Source organism: Podarcis liolepis, assembly GCF_965112155.1.
Source record: "Podarcis liolepis genome assembly, chromosome: 5".
NCBI lineage: Eukaryota > Metazoa > Chordata > Lepidosauria > Squamata > Lacertidae > Podarcis > Podarcis liolepis.
In genome coordinates, this window is record NC_139556.1 from 23,516,246 (window position 1) to 23,536,372 (window position 20,127).

Below are 20,127 nucleotides of genomic sequence, written 5' to 3' on the forward strand. Positions count from 1 at the left end.
TCTCCTCCTATCATGCTTTCCCCCCCTTTTTTCCACCAATATGTATTTATTTCCATGCATACTTCATGTACTGTATGCATTTTTGTACAGTGGCGTAGCGTGGGGGGTGCAGGGGGGGCCGGCCGCACCGGGCGCAACATCTGGGGGTTAGGGTTAGGGGGTGCAAATCCACGGGTTAGGGGGCGCAAATTACTTGCCTTGCCCCGGGTGCTGACAACCCATGCTACGCCACTGTTTTTGTAAACACTGGTTGGAGAACTCCTTTGCAAAATTCAGATATGGACAAATTTGGAAAGATGCCTGTTTCAGTTCTCATATTTCCCCCCCAGAAAGCGCAAAATTGATAGGTTTGCCTTTGAATACAAACTGAATCAAATTTCTCCTCCATCCCTAGTTCAGACAAAACATGATTTTCACATGTAACAAAGGAGGTGGGAAATAAACCAGCTGCAGCAGTAAACTACATTACAGAATATGCCCCTTTGTCCATTGTTTACCTCTGTATGGTGCTCTGTCCTGGTGTTGCCTGTTGGTGGAGTGGGTTTCGGGTTGTTGTGCCCTGGGTCCTGAGGCAAGATACCTGTCAGAGTTCTAAGCAGAAAAGTTTTAGCAATGTGCTCAAGTTCCCCTGTGTCTTCCCAAGACAGGCTGTTTGTGCAAAGTTCTTTCTTTGTGTGCAAAATGACTTTTCTCCATAGTTTCTCATCAGCCCCTGTGAACTCTGATTGAATTTGACATGAGGCCAGAGAGGGAGCGAGATCCATGCTGTGTGCTCTGTCATCTGCGTTATGTACCTATCAGGCTATGGTCTGTTGTGTTTTCATGATGGAGTATCTCCTCTGATGTCACAGTGGCCCCTTAACTATGTCACCGTCCTTCTGTTTGACACTGGCTTACCTGGAAAGAACTTTGAAATGTTGAGATGTCTAAGGTCTGTGGGCAACCAATCATAGAATTGTAGAGTTGGAATCATGTAGTCCCGAGGATCATGTAGTCCAGGGTTTCCCAAACTTGAGTTTCCAACAGTTTTTGAACTACAATTCCCATCATCCCTGACCACTGGTCTTGTAGCTAGGGATGATGGGAGTTGTAGTCCAGCAACAGCTGGAGACCCAAGCTTGGGAAACTCTGACCTAGTCCAACCCCTTACAATGTGGGAATATGCAGCTGTCAAACCCTCTTATCTGTGCCAGGATCCTGTGGGCTTTTGAATGGCACATGGATGATGCCATATTTGTTAAACAATCTCAGAGTGAATTAGGCTCACTTTATATATATGACTGGCAAGGCCGTATTGCTGACTTATTGTCCACTGCTCTTCTGAGACAAATGGAGCTGAAGAGTGGCATGAAATGGAGATACAGAGGTGTCAAAGTTAACTTTAGAATTCAGAGCCAAAGTGGGGAAGAACATTTCTGGTAGCATTGAAAAGATGACTTTAGTGATTGACACGAAAGGCTGAGCAGTATTTGCCAATTCAGGAAGCACTTCCCTTACTCTGAATTGCCTTCAGCCGTCCTTAGCAATATCATAGCCAAAGCTGATTTACACAGAGTTGTGACATCATTTTCTTTCACTGCATAACTGGTGGTTTCCACATGATTTCTATATACTGTTGGATTTCTCTTTCTGGATCATAAAATTGTCCTCTGTTTCACCTAGATACTTCTTGGATGATGGATGCTATATTTGCTACCCAACAGATGCTTGATTAATAAAGCACCCTTGAGAAAGACCCTTGCTAATAATTAAAAGGAATGTGTGATGGATGCTAGATACTATTTGCATATTTGCTTGATGAACATAATCTCTGTACTTGTCCAAGATCAGATTTAATTCAATTACAATTGTACTGTTTGGTGCATCTTCAGTCAGAGTGGAGGACAAATTGATAGGGAAGCTTATAAACACTTTGGAATTTATTCATCTTCCTATGTAAATTATTCAAAATTTTAAGCTGTGCCTTCTTGGATAATAGCTGAATGTAGAGAACTGGGGTTTAGAATTCTGAACATATTTAGCTTAACTTCTAAGAAGGGAACAAATGCAATGTTTTAGAATGCAGTGATGTTTCTGAGATTTGTCACAAGGGAGCACAAAGAAGGGGTGCTTCAACTGTTCTGAATTTTGGATTATTCCTGTTTGCTTCACTTTCTCAGTTCACGGTTATGCACCAAATACTAGAGAAAATGGAATGGATATACAACCAATAGTACACAGTCCTTTTTCACTGAATTAAATAGTATTGGCCAATTTGGGGAAGGAATGGAGGCATACTGAATACAGAACTGATAGTTCTGGATATTAACAAATTGGAAGGAAGGGTCTGAAATGGCTGCTTACTTCCCATGCGGTGAGCAGTGGTTGCTGCCCAACGCAGCTCCTCCTCCACAAGCCCAAACGCGACACCCCACTTTGTCTGTACGCATCCCCCTCAGCTGCCATGGAGGCTCATGGGTTCCTGCCAAACCTGTTTTCAAATTGGGCCAATCTGTGGCAGCCTGGGGGGCGTGACTGGGCGTGCGGAACTGAGTCAGGCAGGCTTCACTCAGGTCTGCCCGCCTGCTATATACCCTGGCCAACACTGTACTCCTCATCCAGTCAGCCAGGAGCATCAACCACCCTTTCCCTCCCTACTTTATTTCTTAACTTCTTGCTGCTTTAACCATTTTTTTCTTTTCAGCTAGAAGGGCTTTGCTTTGGTCTAGTGACGGTTGCCATATTCGGGGCTGGGAAGCATTTCCCCCTGCTCTGCAGGTTTTGCCTTCCCCTTAGCAAGGGGAAGGCAAGGGCTACCACAAATGTGTGGATTTACTGTTTGCTGTTTAATTACTACATTAACATCACATAATTAGTAATTGCACAGCTATTTACCGGAACACACAAACATTTTATGTCTACTTCTAAAACTATGACTTGGCAGGGACGGGGATTAAAAGCCAACAGTGCAATCCAATACATGCCTACTCAGAAGTAAGCCCCATTCGGGTTCAATGGGTTTATCCCCAAGTAAACTGTAGCTTGAGTTTCTTTAGGCTTTTTTTTAATAGATTTTATTGCATTAGGCTTTTCTAGTAGGGAACATCCTCCAAAAACCAAGTCCAAAATTATTTTAGCTGTCAGTTTCTGTATTTGTAGTTCTATAAGATGTTTCTAAGCTGCACCAACCAAAACTCAGTTGCATTCCTAATGTAGCCATGTCACGGATTTCTTTGCTGAGATTAAGCCATTTTCTGTCTTTATTTCCAACCTTTCTCCTACTATATCCTACAGATGAGCCCCACTCCCCCTTTTTACTTTAGGATACATATCTGACATTATTACTGAATTTTCCATCATGACCCAAAGACCTCTTTTTCTGGTAGGCAGAACAGTGGTGTAGCGCGAGTTGCCAGTGGCTGGGGCTGCGCAGAGGAGTGGGTGGGAGGAAGGGAAATGGACACAGTACGCATGCACAATCAACTGCCTCTCTGCTGCCTTGCCCCCCCCCCCCGGCCACCAGCTGGGAAGCCAAGTCAACAATGCGTCCCCACCTGTACTACCCTGCTGGCCACTACTGCATTTAAGTACCTGGCTAAGCTTCATACTTTGCCAAATCAGCTTTGTGCTACTTGGGGAAGGGCTTTAGCTCAGTGGTAGAGCATCTGCCTTGCAAGCAGGAGGTTCCGGGTTCAATCCCAAGCATCTCCATGTAGGGTTGGGAGAGACTAAAGTGCTGCTGCCAGTCAGTGTAGACAATACTGAGTTAGATGGACCCATGGTCTGACTCTGTTTAAGGCAACTTCCTACGCTCTTATGTACTCCTGAGGGCTGGGCCATATCTTGTGGTGTCCAGCTGCCTGTGACCTTCTCTGTCATCTGCTGCTGTCTGCTACTGCTCTGGGGGTGGTGTTCCCCATTTCATTTCACTTTTAATTTGTATACTGCCTTTCTATACTACTATACACAAGTTGGTTGACAGCAACAAAATATGCAAGAAAGGACATGCACCTTACAATAATCTGATCCAATACAAAAAGTCATAAAATGGAATGACTTATATTGGATAAAGTAATATTCAAGAATCTATTAGGATATAATAGTACACAATAAAAGTTAACTCTCAAAACACCAGCAAATAATAAACAGAAATTCTCTCTTAACAATTGCAATAAAGAATTACTAAACTATGATCAATAAAAATAGCTGCAAGTCTCAATGCATAAAAGACTGCAATATATGCAAAGCCATGTAAAAGGATCAATTTGAGAAACAAAGACACACAACTTATAAGATTATTATTTTTTTAAAAAATCCCTGCTTCTGCTGTTCTTAAAGTCAGGGCCTGGGAGAGGCTAATTGCTCAGACCTCATGCAGCACTCAGATTGGCTGGAATGGGACAGCCCCCCTCTGTCGTCAGAAGTAATGAGTATTGTAGAGACAGGTTGCTTCTGGTTCTATCTCTCAAACTTTCTTGCACTGTTTTTCTAGTTCTACAGTTCCTCTTTTTCCAGCCACTACTTTTACATTATTTACCAAGGTGAATGAGGAGAAAAATGGGGAAGTGGCCCAGACCGTTGTATGGCAGAATGGAGCCCTTCACAAGCCTCTTGCAAAGAGAATTTCTTCTTTTACATACCCTTCTCAAAATGTTTCTCGATGCATAATATCAAATAAGGTTTGACAACAACAGTTTATCCATCTTGACAAAGAGAAAACAAATCCTCCAGTTCGGTAGCACTTAAGGCTAGATGTTGTGTTATCTCTAGTTAGAAGTAATAGCTGGCATTGTCTCTTTCTGTTATAGATCTATCACTCGCAGAGTGTAACAGTACAACCCTATGCATGTCTACTCAGAACTAACTCCCATTGAGTTCAATGGGACTTGCTTGCAGGTTAATTGAATAGGATTGGTGCCTTAGCATGGTAGCTTTTTTTTTCTAGGGTTCATCTCCTTGGGAACAGGGCAACACAAACATAGGATTGCACGAGTGATGTCTTATTGGAACATGATTTCTTCCCTTGGTTGCCAAGTTACAAATGAACTGTTATCTCATTGAATCGCATACATTTCAATAGACCCTGTTTTTCCAGCTAAAGAGAAGCACGGGGAGAACAGCTGATAGCACACCGATAAGTATCAAACTCATTTATGAATGGGTTTCATATTGTATTCACTGGCAAACAGGATCAGACACTGCCATTTACACTGAAGACTTGTTCAAACCATCAAAATGGAACTGAAGCAATTGATGGAACTCTTGCAAGCTATAATTTGCTCCCCACTTTTTTTTTTTTTTAAGGACAAAAATAAAACAAAACCAACCCGCCTAGATATTAATAGGTGCTTCAGAGCAACGCACCATCAAACTGTAATTTTCCTTGTCAAACCAAACCTCTGCATACACATTTCTTATTGATCCTGTTGAATATGGAAAATAGTGATGGCAATTGGAGGTGTGACATTTATCAGATGAATGCTCCAAATGACAAAACACAGTTATGAACCAATACTTTCATTGTGGGAGGGGAAAATACAGAACAGGAAACTCAAATTTGGAGAATGATCTGAGTGCAATGCTGTTACAGCTGTGTGGGTCTCTTTCTGGTCAGTGCCTGAATAGGAGACTTGCAGGGAGCCATGTCAAAACTGTTGGGAGCTTCCTAAACTGACAGCAGGAGATATATACATATGAAATAAACAGTTGCTTTTCTCTAAAACATCTACAGTTACTACATAAGTCCTTCTGTAGCGTGTATTGCCTATAAATCCTATTTCTGGACTTCTCTGAGATATCCTGTTGGATACTGTGGGCAGCAAGATGCTGGATTAATTGAAACCTTGGCAAGCCCATTTTTAAACCTCTGTGACTCGGGGTCTGCATGTTCATTTAAGGCCTAAGGTCTGGTCTCATCTGGAAGGATGAAGGATCCTTATGTAGGATCACTTACCCTATGTAATTAGGATGCATATGCTTTTTGTGTTTTTTCTTGGCAATCCACTTCACATCACTGGCTGCTGTGGGTATCAGCAAGGGAACACACAATGTAATGAGAACACAACATGGAATGAAGCTTCCTGCATAGCAAAGGCAGTAGAGAGAACTTGACGCAGGCATGCTGCTTTCTGTTGCAGCCCATGTTTCTCATAAGACCATTCACCCTTCTTGGCGGGTGCTGCTGTGGGCCACTGTTCCCTCTCCGATCAGATGGGGGAGGCCCCTTGAGCTGCTTTCCAAGCAGCAAAGGAGGTCCCTGGGTCAAGCTTGCTGCCTGGGAAGAGGATCCAGCCCACTCACTCAATTGGCCAATCGCAAGGGAACAAAGGGGGTGGTTGTGGGCCACTCCCCAGGCATTTAAGGAGGACCCATGGTTTGCCTTGGCAGACACTCCTTTGCTGGATCTGCTACTCCTGGGATCTCTTTGTTGGATTGTCAGTCTTGTCATTGGACCTTGACACAAACACTAGATGTCATGTCTAATTATTCATGGAATTTGGGCAGTCCATAGGGTGGGAGTGCAACATGTACTTCTGTCTTAGAGCTGAATCTACTAGACAAGACTGAAGCAATGTGCTTGGGAGAAGATGGAGAGGGAAGGCCACATGCTACTGGTTTGGTTTCAGCTGTTCCTGCTCACTCGGGTCTCCAGCCTTGGGGCTCTCCTGGACGCATTACTCTGCCTAGAACCCCAGGTTTCTGCAGGGGACAAGCAAGTATTTCCCTGATGTAATCTAGTTATGGAGATTATGCCTCTTTTTATAAGAATTTATTATAACCTTGAAACTATAGACTACTGTAATATACTCCATGTGTTTTTTCTTCTGAAGGACTTCAGGAGATCCTTCATCCACTTTGAAGTTCTACGGTGTCTCTTTTAACAAGGTTGGATTGTTTTTTAAATAAAATACCACAAACTTCTCCTCTGGCTTCCTGCAGCCTAGCAGGCACAATTCAATGCCTAGTATTCGTTTCTAGAGCTCTAAGAATATTGGGTATAATATCATGAAGAGACTGTCTCATCCCCGATAACCCATTATAATGCCAGTGGTCAATAGAGAATGTACTGTTGGGAATGGAGTCTGCACGACATGCTAGCATGCAAGCTTTCTTTTTGATTGTTCTGTAAATTGTAGAATTTTCTTCACTTGGGGTGTCATCCCAGCATGGAATACTTTCTTGAAAGTTTTAGAAAACTTAAAAACAAAGAAAAACAAAGCTGGCTTGGGTGGATGGAGCAAGGCAAGTTAGAGTCGAGCATGAGATCTATTATAGCACATTTTCAATACATGCTTCAGTGCAGATGGTTTAACTACTATTAGCCACTATGAGACTATGAAATAAGGTGGGCTTCACTTTTAAAAGATTTTGAGGTAGATGTAATTAAACTTCTTGAATAGCAATATCATTTTCTAAGAACACACAAAGCATTGGATCATTAAAAAAATAAGCACAGTTTAAGCAATTAAATATAATGCGTTACAGATGAGTTTCAGTCGCAGTGTTTATGAGTCTTCTCTAGGACTCAGAAGTGTGGGTGTGTTGCTATGCCTGCGGGCACAAGGGATGTGTTACTGCCATCTTTACCCCTAGTGAAGGATGCAACTGTTTAGATCAGAAGTGCACTCAATACAGCAGCAATCAGCAGGTTTACTTGCTACACCAATAACCACAATTAGGCACCACAGCTTTTCATGTACCAGTTCATGCAGAAATAGTGGAAACAATCAGCATAATAAACTGTGGTCAATCACTATACACAACCCCACAGCATTAGTTATTGCATGAGCAGCCTCTTGTTTGACCCTTTAATTGCATAAAAGCCATCAACTCATTACAAAGTATTTCCCATCCATAGTGGATCCAGGTGAACCAAGCGCGATGTAAAGGACAAACAATAAAACACTCCCATTTACAGCACACAAAATTAAACCCAGCGGAGAAAAGAGCGCTGCATGCATTATTATTACAGTTAGAGAAAGTTATTTGGTGCTTTTGGTCCAAAACAGACATCAAGGAGCACAGCTCATAAAGCTTGTTTGAGGTCCCTGCTCAGCTTCTCTTCCATGTATTAAATGCACTTCAGGAAAGGTTTATTTAATGGAACCACTTCCGAGATAAACTGGCTGGTTCCTAGAACATTAGCTCGACAGAGAGCGCACACAAGCAAGATGGATATTTCAATTAGAAATCAGAGATAAAATGCAAGCAGTAGCATTAGAACTAGACACCAGATTCAGACAACTAATAGAAGAAAACTGTACCCAGGAACATAAAATGGTTCCCTATGGCTCAAAGCAACGAGTTGCTAGCTATCCACACAAATGTCAGGGTGCTCCCACATGCACGTTTGTGGGTTTCGTTTATCAAAACGTAGTGCCAGGCTTTTTATCAGTATCAGCACAGAACAGAACAGTTGATAGTCCCTGGGTGGGCTTTTTTCAGATGGCTTGAGTGAGTGCCGTGGCTTTCAAAACACTCAGCATAAATTAAGGAGATGTATTTGTGCCTGGGAGGCTCTGAATTGCTAGGGATATCTTGGGGGGTGGGCAATGGATAGAGCAAAGTGCTTCTTTGAACTACGAAACCTGAGCTCAATTTTGCAAGTGAGGAAAGCTGCAAGGCTGCGTTTCTAATAGACCCCTGGTCTTCCCTAAAATTGATCCCTGTGGTACCTCCCGAGAGGAGAGTTTAGGAATGTTGAGCATCTTTTTATATCTTGCCGGAGCTTGGGAGCAATGCCCTCATTAAGAAAAGTTGCACTTGAGAAAGAAAAGCAATCTATGTGGCTGGCTTCAATCTGTCTGTTGTGATCAAGGACTACAGCTCCAGAACAGCACCCCAGAGGCTAAGACCAGGAAGGAATTACTAGTGACATGCCATGCCAGGTGTAGAGTACCAGTGTCAGCCATCCATCAAAACCTCAGAGGTGTATTGCTTTAATATATCTAGAAAGAGAGAAGCAATCTTTCAGCCTTACCTTGATCTGGTCCAGTGTAGCTTTTTGGCAGTGCTCCGTCCACTACAAGAAAGAGAGGGATTAATGCCAATTCCCTGTGAGTCATCCTAAATGACAGAGTAGGTTCACTCTTTGCTCAGGCGGCTTGCTGCCTCCGCTATGTGACAGCTGCCGGCTGGCTTTGGAACAAGAGTGTCCCATTCTGCAGCTTACTGCAGGGGGAGTGTTAGGTGGATACGCGCAGGCAGCAAGAGAAAGCAGAAAAGCAGGAGGGTGTGGGAGAAAGCGAGAGCAAAGAGACTGAAATAGGAATATACCATCTGAGTCGGCATTGCCTCTGTCTCCCTGCCGCCTTGTGTTGGATAGTTTTAAAAGTTTCTTTTCAATAATGAGGCATGGATGCTTTTAAAGAACTTTAGGGACAGAATTGCCTGCATCTTGCATTGCCATCCCAAAGAACTATTTTGAGATCACAGCTTCTCTGAACAGTTTGCTTGTTGAGATATGTTTTAGCTGCTGGTGGTGCAATACAGGATGTTTCCCTGGGTTGTGACTGGCTTGGGTGTTCATTTGACGAATCCATGGCGCCACTGTGGCATTGTAGAAAGAGTCTTGGGTCAAAGAGACCAGGATTCAAGTGAGCTGTGTGCCGGATATTCACTGGTTTTGATAGCTTCTTTGAAATGGTCATATTTTGCAGCTGAATTAATTCCTGAGTGGGGAAGGAGTGAAAGCAACCTTGCTGGCTTTGTTTATGAGTGCCTGTGTGACATCACGTCGTGCGCGCCATTGTGATGTGGCTGGCAGACTCCTCCGGGTTGCCATAGGCAATCAGATTAAATGGCAGCGAGGGCAAAGGAGCAGAGGAACAAAGTAGGCTGCCAAACCACAAGCAGCCAGGAGGACAAAAAGGTGCAAGGCTGCATCAAAGCAACAGGAAAGAGGTTTGCAACAAGTATCTGAAATTGCCACAGATGGGGGGGGGGGGCTTTCAGGCATTCACAAGAACAAACCACTTCAATTCACATCTCCCGAGCTCCAAGGAAACTGGCTGGGTTGCCTCAGACAAGTCAGTGTTGCTTAATATCATCTACCTCAGAGGGTGGTTTGAGGATAAAAATAAGGAAATTCCATGTATGGTGCCCTGAGTAGGATTCAACACTGCTAGATAAATGTAGGGCCCCCTGCAGAGGGTACCACAAAAAACTGTTGGGTTTTCTAGCTATTCTTTGGGTAGGCCCCAAAGCACTTCTGTTCGGTTCCAAAATATCAGATATAATAGTAATAATAAATGGAAGGTTCATCCTGACAAGATGGAGAGCCTGTGAATAGAGAGTATTGAACAAATTCTGGGTGGAGTTGCACTCCGCCTGATGAAACAGGTTCACAATGTAGCTAGGCTCTTTACTCTAAGCATGGCTTAACAGGCTAAACCAGTACAGGGCTTCTTTGCCCAAGCTGGAGCCTCTCCTGAACCTGTCCGTGGTTATCTATACTCTACTAACAACCTGTCTGGATTTCTGCAATGTGCTGTACATAGGGTTACCTCTGAAAATGGTTTGGAAGCTTTGGCTGCTGTAAAATGTATCCACCAGAGTGCTGACTGGCAGTGATATCTCATCAGTCTTAGGAAAACTTTATGGGCTCCACTTTTTGCTTCTGGACCTAATTCAAATGGCTGGTGTTCACCTCTAAGGCCATAAAAGGTTTGGAAACTTGAAAGAGTGCCATTTCCCACGCCAATTTATCTGTACACTACGGTAGTAAGCCGATGATTTATTGCTCAGAGCTGAGATTAGTTGTAACACTATTCCCCCCCCCCCCGTAGTGGTACCTTAGCTACAGAATGTCCTCTTCAGCAAGGTATACCTGGTGCCACCTTTGCTTACTTTTAGGCACCAGACAAAAAACACTTTTTAAAAATATAAGTAGCATACTACCCTCCAACGTTCCTCAGATGGAAATGGGGACATTTCCTACTCCTCTTCACTGACCCTCCTCGACCCACCATTTTTGGTCGCCCCCCCCCCCCCCGCAGAACATTTCTGCCACCACTACACCAACGGAACAGAACACAAAAATCCCGAACAGTCCTGATGAAACCCCTTAATCCTGATTTTTATTTTATTTATTTCACAAAAAGAAAAACACACACCAATCAATAAATCTTAGAAAGGGGCAAGATCAGACATGGATACACATGGTTGTTTAGGGGAGTTTTTAATGTTTGAAGTTTTATTCTGTTTTTAATCTTCTGTTGAAAGCTGCCCAGAGTGGCTGGGGAAACCCAGCCAGATGGGTAGGGTAGAAATAATTATAATTAATTATTATTTATAATAATAATTAATAATTATTTAAGCATTCAAAAAAATCAAAACTCCTTATGCTCATCTCCTCTCTCCCTTTCCTCCCACCCAGGATGGCCCTGCCCTCTGCCTGCCTCTAAGAACCTGTGCCTTGACGGAGGTGGCCTCTCCTCCTCTTCCTCAGCCACTCTCCAGGAGCAACTATGAGCTGCCAGAGGAGGAAGCTGGCAGCAATGGCAAGGAGAGGCCGTGGGATGCTTGCAGTTGTGACAATGGCCACTGTCATTGCTCAGCACAAGCGCCAGCTCCTCTTCACGGAGCTCAGCAGTGGTGGCACTTGCAGAGGAAATAGGGACATTCCGGGATCAAATCAAAAGCTGGGATGGCTTTTGCAATTCCAGGACTGCCTTTGGAAAATAGGGACATTTGGAGGGCATGAAGGAGGCATTTTAAAATACATCTGCCATCTTAAGTGTTCTAATTCTTAACTTCCAGCTGCATTTTAGCCCCTATTTCTTAGATGTATCCATTGTTGTTTTACTTAAATGTTTGCAAAGTGCCTTGAAAATGTTGATGAAAGGAGGTGCATATGTGTTTTAAATAAACTGTTGTGGTTTTTTTGACTGTGTCTCTCAACTTGGCCTGGAACCAAAGAACTGCACAACCACCTCCCTGTGCCCAAGGGAGCTCTGGTCTTTCACTGCATAAACAGCACTCCCTTGCTCAACGCCATGTGGCTAATCCCTTTTGGAGTTTTGCAGAAGCAGCTGTAAAATGCCTTGGAATATTTGTGTGTGTGTCTGCCATTCAAAGGAAAATAACCAGAAACCCCACCGGCCATGCCTTAGTTCTTGGCTGTACCTCAAAATAAGTCTTTGGAGTCCAACTTTTGTTTTTAACCTAGAACTGGCACATGAGAAAAATATCTGATGTTACCAAATGCCTTTTGTGGCTAGTAATGTGTCACACAAATTTGGGTCTGGGTGTGTGGAGCAGCTTTTGTTCAGTTTTCTGCCTAGTATTCTAAACAATGCATATTCTTTATTTATGCAAACTGCTGGCTATTTTACAGGATAAAAAAAAAAGCTGAATACCTAGTAGATCCTTTCTGGTGGTGAAGAAAATGAAGCTTGTGGGACATAATCAATTGCTTTCATTTCCCAGCAATTAAGGGGACTGTAATTGAGATTCATGTTGCATGGAAAACCACAGATTCAGTAGATTATTTTGTAGTACAATGCTGCTCATGTTGAAAGAGCTGTCACCGCATTGCCGACTCATGTTGGCATCAATGATACATTAATATATCAACTTGAAAATGAAAAATGTCTTTATAATCAAGAAGAAGGGGCAGCTTAAAAACTTCACTGTGGCCTGATTCTGAAATCTATCAAGGTAATTTATTGGTATTTTGCAAAATACCAGCCTCTAGTGAAGTCTGACTCCAATGCAAAAAATAACCCACACATCAACAATAATTAATGGAGAATGATTTGCCTTTAATTGACAGATACCTTAGTGTAGATTATTGTTCCTGTGTTGATCCTGAGATGCAGCACTGATAAAGTGGTATCCATCATTGGGCCAATTATCCATTCAGCATCAAAATGCTACAAGCCTATTTCTGCAAGGCCTGTCATCCAAATAACCAACTAGCTGTTAATTGATTGATCATGTTTACATCACTTTATATTAATTAAATGGAACCAGTTTCTCTTTGGAGAAAAATGTTTCTAAAGATTCCATTAAATTAAAATTTACAAACTTCTCGTGAAATTCTACCCGTATCCATTCATAAGATTTTTTTTTTCTGTGTTCAGTGGAGCTTACTGTCAGCAAAGTAGGTAGACGATTGCAGCCTGAAGCAAGCACTCATTTTTATTAGGAGTGGCCATCTTAATGGCAGTCTTTATCATCAATGTTCCCTACTGCAGTATTTTGCCTGTAAAACAGATTAAAACCAAGTAAAGCCAAATAATATTATTTGCAGACCCAGGTGCGGTGAAGCTGAGGGAAGGGGTGCATGAGGCAAATGAAGACAAGGAGACAGATGTTGGACTATATATAATTAGGCCACAACTTCATTGATTGCAGATGCATAGGTTTGGTGTAGGGCCCCAGGGGTTCCCAAACTTCTTTCAAAGAGGGCCAGATTTGATGAAGTGAAGTGAACATGTGTGAGGGCCAACCACAAGTTGCTGAGCTGAGCTTTTTTTAGGATTGAAGTTGTTGAGCTTTTTTAAGGGTTTTACCCCAGAACATATACTGCCACGGAGGCCGGATTAAATTGATCAGTAGGCCAGATTAAAATGGACTTTGCCAAAATGAAGTTTGGGCATGCTATCCTATTGTCTAGTGATGTATAGAAGTGAGAGCTGGACCATAAAGAAGGCTGGTTGCCAAAGAATTGATGCTTTTGAATTATGGTGCTGGAGGAGACTCTTGAGAGTCCCATGGACTGCAAGAAGATCAAATGTATCCATTCTGAAGGAAATCAGCCCTGAGTGCTCACTGGAAGGACAGATCGTGAAGCTGAGGCTCCAATACTTTGGCCACTTCATGAGAAGAGAAGACTCCCTGGAAGACCCTGATGTTGGGAAAGATGGAGGGCACAAGGAGAAGGGGACAACAGAGGACGAGATGGTTGGACAGTGTTCTCAAAGCTACCAGCATGAGTTTGACCAAACTGTGGGAGGCAGTGGAAGACAGGAGTGCCTGGCGTGTTCTGGTCCGTGGGGTCATGAAGAGTTGGACATGACTAAACGACTAAACAACAACAGTCCTATTGTCTGTTCCACACGATACAGCAATCAGGCCTCTAGTGTGGTGGCACTTACCTTTGGAAGCGCTTCCATTACATATTGCATAGGTGTCATCTTTTGGTGCCTTCTGAAGGCCTTCCCCTTTCAAGAAGCCTTTAAGCAGAGATATGTATCCCAGTCTGCATCTGTAGTGGAACAACTTTTAACTGTTTTCATACGTGGAATTGTTTTTCACTAATGGTATTGTTTTTATATATGGAATTGTTTTATATTTTGAACTGTTTGCAGGTGTTTTTTTTACATTTGCTTTATGCTTATGACTTTTATCTATTATCTATTTGTGTATTTTATCATTGTATCTTGCCCTGGGACCTTGTGGTGAAGGGCAGGTAAGAAATCTAATGAATAAATAGTTTATCTGACATTGTTATTCTTTTGAAATGATCATTATAAAGTGAAACTGCTCGTGAAATGGGAGAGCCATTATTGGCTCTCCAATTAGCCTCTGCCCACCCCAGCGTTATTATTCCACCCGCCATTTTGCTGCCACTGACAAAAATAGTGGGGTCTGGCTGGAGGGGTAGAGGAGAGAAACATTTGCTTGGGGGCCCCAGATGAGGCCCCTCAAACTGGGGTTTCACTACCCATAATAGATGCCAACTCCTTTTTCCTTTCTTTTCAGAATTAATCAGGCTCAAGAACGAAGGAAGGAACTGGCTGCACTTTTCTGGCACTTTATTTATGTTCAATCAACATGGTAGGAAAGCAACACACCTATGCAGCTTGACAGATGTCTCAAGATGCACAAAGGGAGGGAAGAAGGCAAAATGTGTGTGTGTGTGTGTGTGTGTGTGTGTGTGTGTGTGTGTTTATGTAGTAGAAAATGGTTTTATGCTTGTAGTTCTGGAAAATTGTGTTGACATTTCTCTTGTGTTTGGAGACAAATGACGGGGAGTTAGTGTCAACCTGACACGTTGTGTGAAGTCTTCTGCATGACGACTAATGTTGCCTGATTTGGAGTGATTGGCAGGCTCGACTCCCCTTGAGGAATGTAGGTCAGCAGCATTTGAGGGGCTGTGTGACAGGGGCTGTGTGCAGAAGTTCTTTGGACAATGTGCGCACCTCCACTGTTTGCCTGGCAGGTCAGGGGTGCCATCAAATCCTTTTCTTATGGGATTATAAAATGTACTTTAGTAAATGAAACACTAAACGCATTATGTGCAGCTCTTAATCTTTCTTCGCTTGTGGAAGCCAGCAAAAGCACGGTGTGTGCATTAAGGCTTTGCGCTTCAGTTCCAGAATACAAATAGGAATAGCTCGGTTGAAAGCAGGTAAACTTGCTTTTGGTATATTGCATTCAGCTTGACCCGTGAGTCACCTAATGATTAGCAACCATTGTTAACATTAATTCTTTCAGCTGCCAAATACAGGCTTGGATCCAAAATAACAGATAGTGTTTACCAGGCACAATTCCTGATCCGTTTCCTCTGCAGCCCCTCATGCTCTCTGACCCCTTGCCCAGAAACGTAGGGTGATACAATGTGGAGGGAGGTGCAGCTTGAGATGGTGAAGGAATTGTTGGAAATTAGTGACTCCATTATGCACAAAGGGATATGCCTTCCATTTATACAAGCCAATCTTTGGACCCAAGCCATAGAGGTGAAGCCATATTTGTGGACCATGGTATCTGATATTCTCTGAGTATTTATCAAGGGTCATATCTCTCTACACAAGTAGACCCACAGAAACATTGTGTGGTGGCATTACAAGTCAAGAGAGCACTGTCAGGCAAAGAGCCCTCTGACTCTGTGAGGGAGTGAGGGCTGTTTCTAAAGTTTGAAGTAGGAATGGGGCAGAAATCTGACAACATTTAAAGCTGAACCTGCTTAATTTGTGCACTCTGACACAATCCACTGTATCACCACCTTCTTTAGAAATTTAGAAATCCACAAAAATCATTAGGTTAGGAAAAATTGCTTTGCAGAAATGTGTATGGAGTTTTGCAAATTTGCAAATTTACAAATGTGTATATTAGGAGAAAGTCACACTAAAATGCAGATGAATTTTCATGCACACCTTTTTTTTAAGTAAACTAAAGTGGAAATGTGAGTGGGGTATAAAATAATAAAATTATTATTACTATTATTAAGAGTGAAAGAAGTGAGAAACCGAGAGAACATAAGATTACATATTTGCCCATCCCTTGCTTTAAGAGCATCTTTTTTTAGTTCTTAAAATGTTAGAAAAGGCCTGTGCTCATTCACAGTTGACAAGGTTTCAGCAGTGTTTCAGGATCACATGGTTTCTTCAGGAAACCCTGCCTGCCTGGAATCTGGTCAGAAAAGAACCCAGTGCTACTCTGAGCAAGCATGGGGCTTTATTAAAATGTTGGGACTAAATGAAAGATCCTACATTCAATTTCTTTGGTAAGCAAACCTGCACAGCTCTGCCCCATTTGTGACATTTTGGTCGGTCAAATAAAGGCATTGCCCTGATGTGGATTTCTGAATTGATTTCCAGACTGGTTTTTCATGGGAGATTGCCAACCCAAATGAATTTGTGTTCCCTGGGAATATTTGATGAATCATAAATGGAAAAGTTGCTTTTGGTCTTCTACACCTTCTGAAAGAAGATTATCCATCTATCTATCTATCTATCTATCTATCTAATCGTTGTGCCACTAAGCTGACACTAGTAGCTAAATCGGTTGCTGGCTTTTTGCCAGCTTCCTTCAGCTTGGAAAAAGCCGCTGTCTCGCTTGGCACAGCAGTGATGTTGTGTGCCCTGAAAGTGAGGGCTAGAGTGTATGAAGGATGATTTTGGCTTTCCAGTTTTGACAGCCTGTGCATCCTGGATATTTAATTACCAATTAATGAATGCTTTTTGTATTATTAACTCTGTGAAATGGCCTGTGATTAGAAGATGGTCCCAATTAGCCTATGGCACTCACTCTTTCCAGTTTGTCATATGCGTGTCAGCATTAAGGAATTTAATCAACCCAATGCTTAAATATGGAACTGTATTACTGCATTATTATTATTATTATTATTATTATTTATTATTTATTTAAAAAGAGGTGCCAGAACTCACCATGAACACCTGCATTGTTCTCTCAGAATGGCAAAAAGGTCCTACCTGAGAAGTGCCAGAACTGAGTTCCAGAGAGTTCTGGCTGGGGGGGGGGGGGGAAGCCCTGATTGTTTTTGTTAGAATGAGAATTAGAATTACCTAGACTGTGATAATGGTGTAGAAGAAAAAAACAGAGTCTCTGTTCGGTAATGTTGCGGAATCTGCTGGGAAGAGATGGTCCAAAAACTCCCTAGCATCTGTGGATGTTGTTGGGTTAAATCCTCCCTCCTCACTATTCTGCCTGTTGGGAGTCCAACAAGAACAGGACATGTTAGCTCTGCATGGTAAGAATCAGACTCACATGCTCCCCTTCCCCTCTCTTCCACACGTCTGTTTGTCCTGTTGCTTCTCCTCAGGGAAACTCACTATTTACCACTGAATCGGAACAAATGTCAATGGAGTTTTCTTTGCGGATTGATGTTTGCTCTGATTTGGCGGCAAAGAGCAAATATTCCCAAGGAAAGTGGCAAGGGAAATGGAAAACCTCTCGGACCTTGTGCCTAGAAAATATGGGTCAAACAGTAAAGCTATCAGACTCGTGCTTTCTAGGCACGGGACAAGCCCTTACTTTGAATATAGTGGTACCTTGGTTCTCAAACACCTTGGTACTCAAACAGCTTGGAACCCAAACACTGAAAACCTGGAAGTAAGTGTTCCGGTTTGCGAACTTTTTTTTCAGAAGCCGAACAAGCTCCATTTTGAGTGTTACGCTTCCGATTTGAGTGCCACACTTCTGTTTGGAGTGTTATACTTCCAATTTCAGTGCCACACTCTGGTTTTCCATGCTTCCATTTGGAGTGTTACGCTGAAGTCTGTCTGTTTTTGCTATTTATTTTGCATTTTTGTGGCTCCCTTTTTTTGTTTTTGTGTCTGTGTGGAACCCAGTTGAGCTACTGATTGTTTGATTGTGTGACTGCAGTTTATTGCTTTCATTTTATGGATCAATGGTCTCATTAGATAGTAAAATTCATGTTAAATTGCTGTTTTAGGGGTTGTTTTTAAAGGTCTGGAACGTATTAATCCATTTTGCAACGCTTTGGTTTTGGAACAGACTTCCAGAACAGATTAAGTGTGAGAAACAAGGTACCACTGTACAAGCTTCCCTTTCCTCTTACAAAAAAATAAACCAGAGTTTATTAACTCTTGGGGCTAAGGAGAAGGAGGGAAGGGTGATTATTTTAAATAAATAAATAATCCTTAGGATAAATATTCCCACTCGAGGCAGAGCGTGAGAGTTGCATTGTGAACATAATTCAAGAATTATTAGAAAAATGCAGGTGCATTAAGGTTCTCAATATAGATTTATGACCAGGTAAGAAGAGTTCACCTGGTTTTCAGCAAAGGTCTAGGAATGTATAGATGTTTATAATGCATTTTCATGAGTTTCCTTGAAATAAAAAATGGCAAGTTGGGTAGCAGTATCAGTCTTCCCATGGGTTACAAAGCTGTATGGGTGTATAATTGTACAGTGGTACCTCGAGTTACAAATGCTTCAGGTTACAAACTCTGCTAACCCAGAAGTAGTTACCTCAGGTTGCAAACTTTGCCCCAGGATGAGAACGGAAATAGCGTGCTGGCAGTACGGTGGCAGTGGGAAACTCCATTAGCAAAAGCGCACCTCAGGTTAAGACTGGTTTCAGGTTAAGAACGGGCCTCCAGAACGAATTAAGTTTGTAATGCGAGGTACCACTATAGCTTTAAATATTGAAGTCAGGTTTCAAAACTGCTTCAGTGGGTGTATTGATACAGCATTATCTCCTCTGAAAACCAGTCAAATTAAGAGACTATCCTGTGTGTGCTGAACTTCATTTATCTATTAGAGATGGTGTTTGGAGGAGGGAGGTTCCAGGGTAAAATAACAATATTTTCTGTTGTTTTTTTAAAAGGATAGCATATCCATTGTATTCTTTCTCTTCATCTCTTTTTGTGTAACTTCCATTATGACATCAATCTTTTGGGAGCAAAATCTGTCAAAGACGAGCTTTCAAAAGCACCACAGGAAGAAAACATCCACAGGTTTTGTTCAAAACATCTTGTTTCTTGTGGCTCACGAGAGAATTGTCGAACGGTTCTGCAACAGTCTGACAATATCAAGAAAGAAGTATTTAATCAGAAAACCAGCTGATGAGACTCTACAGGATTTCTGAAAGCTTCAGTGATTTGTTATGTCTTTGCTTTGAGGGAGGGGGGCTCAGTTTGACAGTAGCACTGCTGCATTACAGAATAACTTAAATTGTGTTGCAAACTGGGTTGTTAGAACAAGTTCAGTGTCTTGTGCTCCTAAGGCCTCTTTCTCTTTCTCTCTCATAATGGAGTGGTGGTAAATTTTGAAGCACAGAAGTTCACAATGACAGCCACCCTTGCCCCAAGGCAAGCTAAAAAATGAAGCTGTCATACCCAGCTGATTAGGGTATGCAGGTAAAGGATGTTGTAGGGGTTAACGTGTTGGCATTTAGCTATAGGGACCTAGGTTTATGTCTCTAATGAGCTGTGTGGCATGACCACAATCACCATCATCATCATCAAACCTTTTATTGGCATCACATACAAACATCCAGAACAAATCAATACAGAATTGCCACTTCTCTAGTGGCACAAAACATTTGCTAAAAGAAAGCAGGCAGAGCAGTCTAGACCACAGTCTTATGGATAGCTGTCTGGTAGTAAACTGCATGGAAAGCTTGCTTCTGACTGCATGGGTTCAACTTTAAAATCACATTGGGCTTTAGCACTGTGTTGAAATGTAAAGTTTAGGTTTTAATTAGATATGCAAACCATCTTGCACACACGTGTCACTATTCAAGCTGCAAGCATGAAACCGAACCCCATCAAAAGAAAATAACTATCCAACTGCTGCTTGATTTCATTTTCTGCAACTCTCTCCGTGTTAATATGTCACAAATGATTGTAAAACTTGAAAGCCTTGTTTTCACCTCATTCACTTGTCGGACCACAGAAGTATGTCATTACCCTGATGCTTCATCAGATGATG

The 20,127-nt window shown here is 42.2% G+C and overlaps 2 protein-coding genes across 7 annotated transcripts in view; one reads left to right on the forward strand and one right to left on the reverse strand.

Moving 5' to 3' along the window:
* The window catches only part of RASGEF1A (RasGEF domain family member 1A), a 224,312-nt gene extending 215,181 nt beyond the window's left edge, over nt 1-9,131 (reverse strand). Inside the window, exon 1 of the mRNA XM_083502724.1 lies at nt 8,960-9,131. The gene's annotated coding sequence lies outside the window, so the exon portion shown is untranslated. The remainder of the gene's footprint in view (nt 1-8,959) is intronic.
* Nucleotides 1-20,127, forward strand: part of LOC310706614 (uncharacterized protein) — a 230,758-nt gene that overhangs the window by 174,557 nt on the left and 36,074 nt on the right. Inside the window, exon 1 of one of the 6 annotated variants that reach the window (XR_014525944.1) lies at nt 4,152-6,864. The exons of 4 other annotated variants lie outside the window; for them this stretch is intronic. The gene's annotated coding sequence lies outside the window, so the exon portion shown is untranslated. Of the gene's footprint in view, nt 1-4,151; nt 6,865-9,693; nt 10,008-20,127 lie in introns of those variants that run through there. One more of the 6 variants, XR_014525945.1, reaches the window with a different exon arrangement.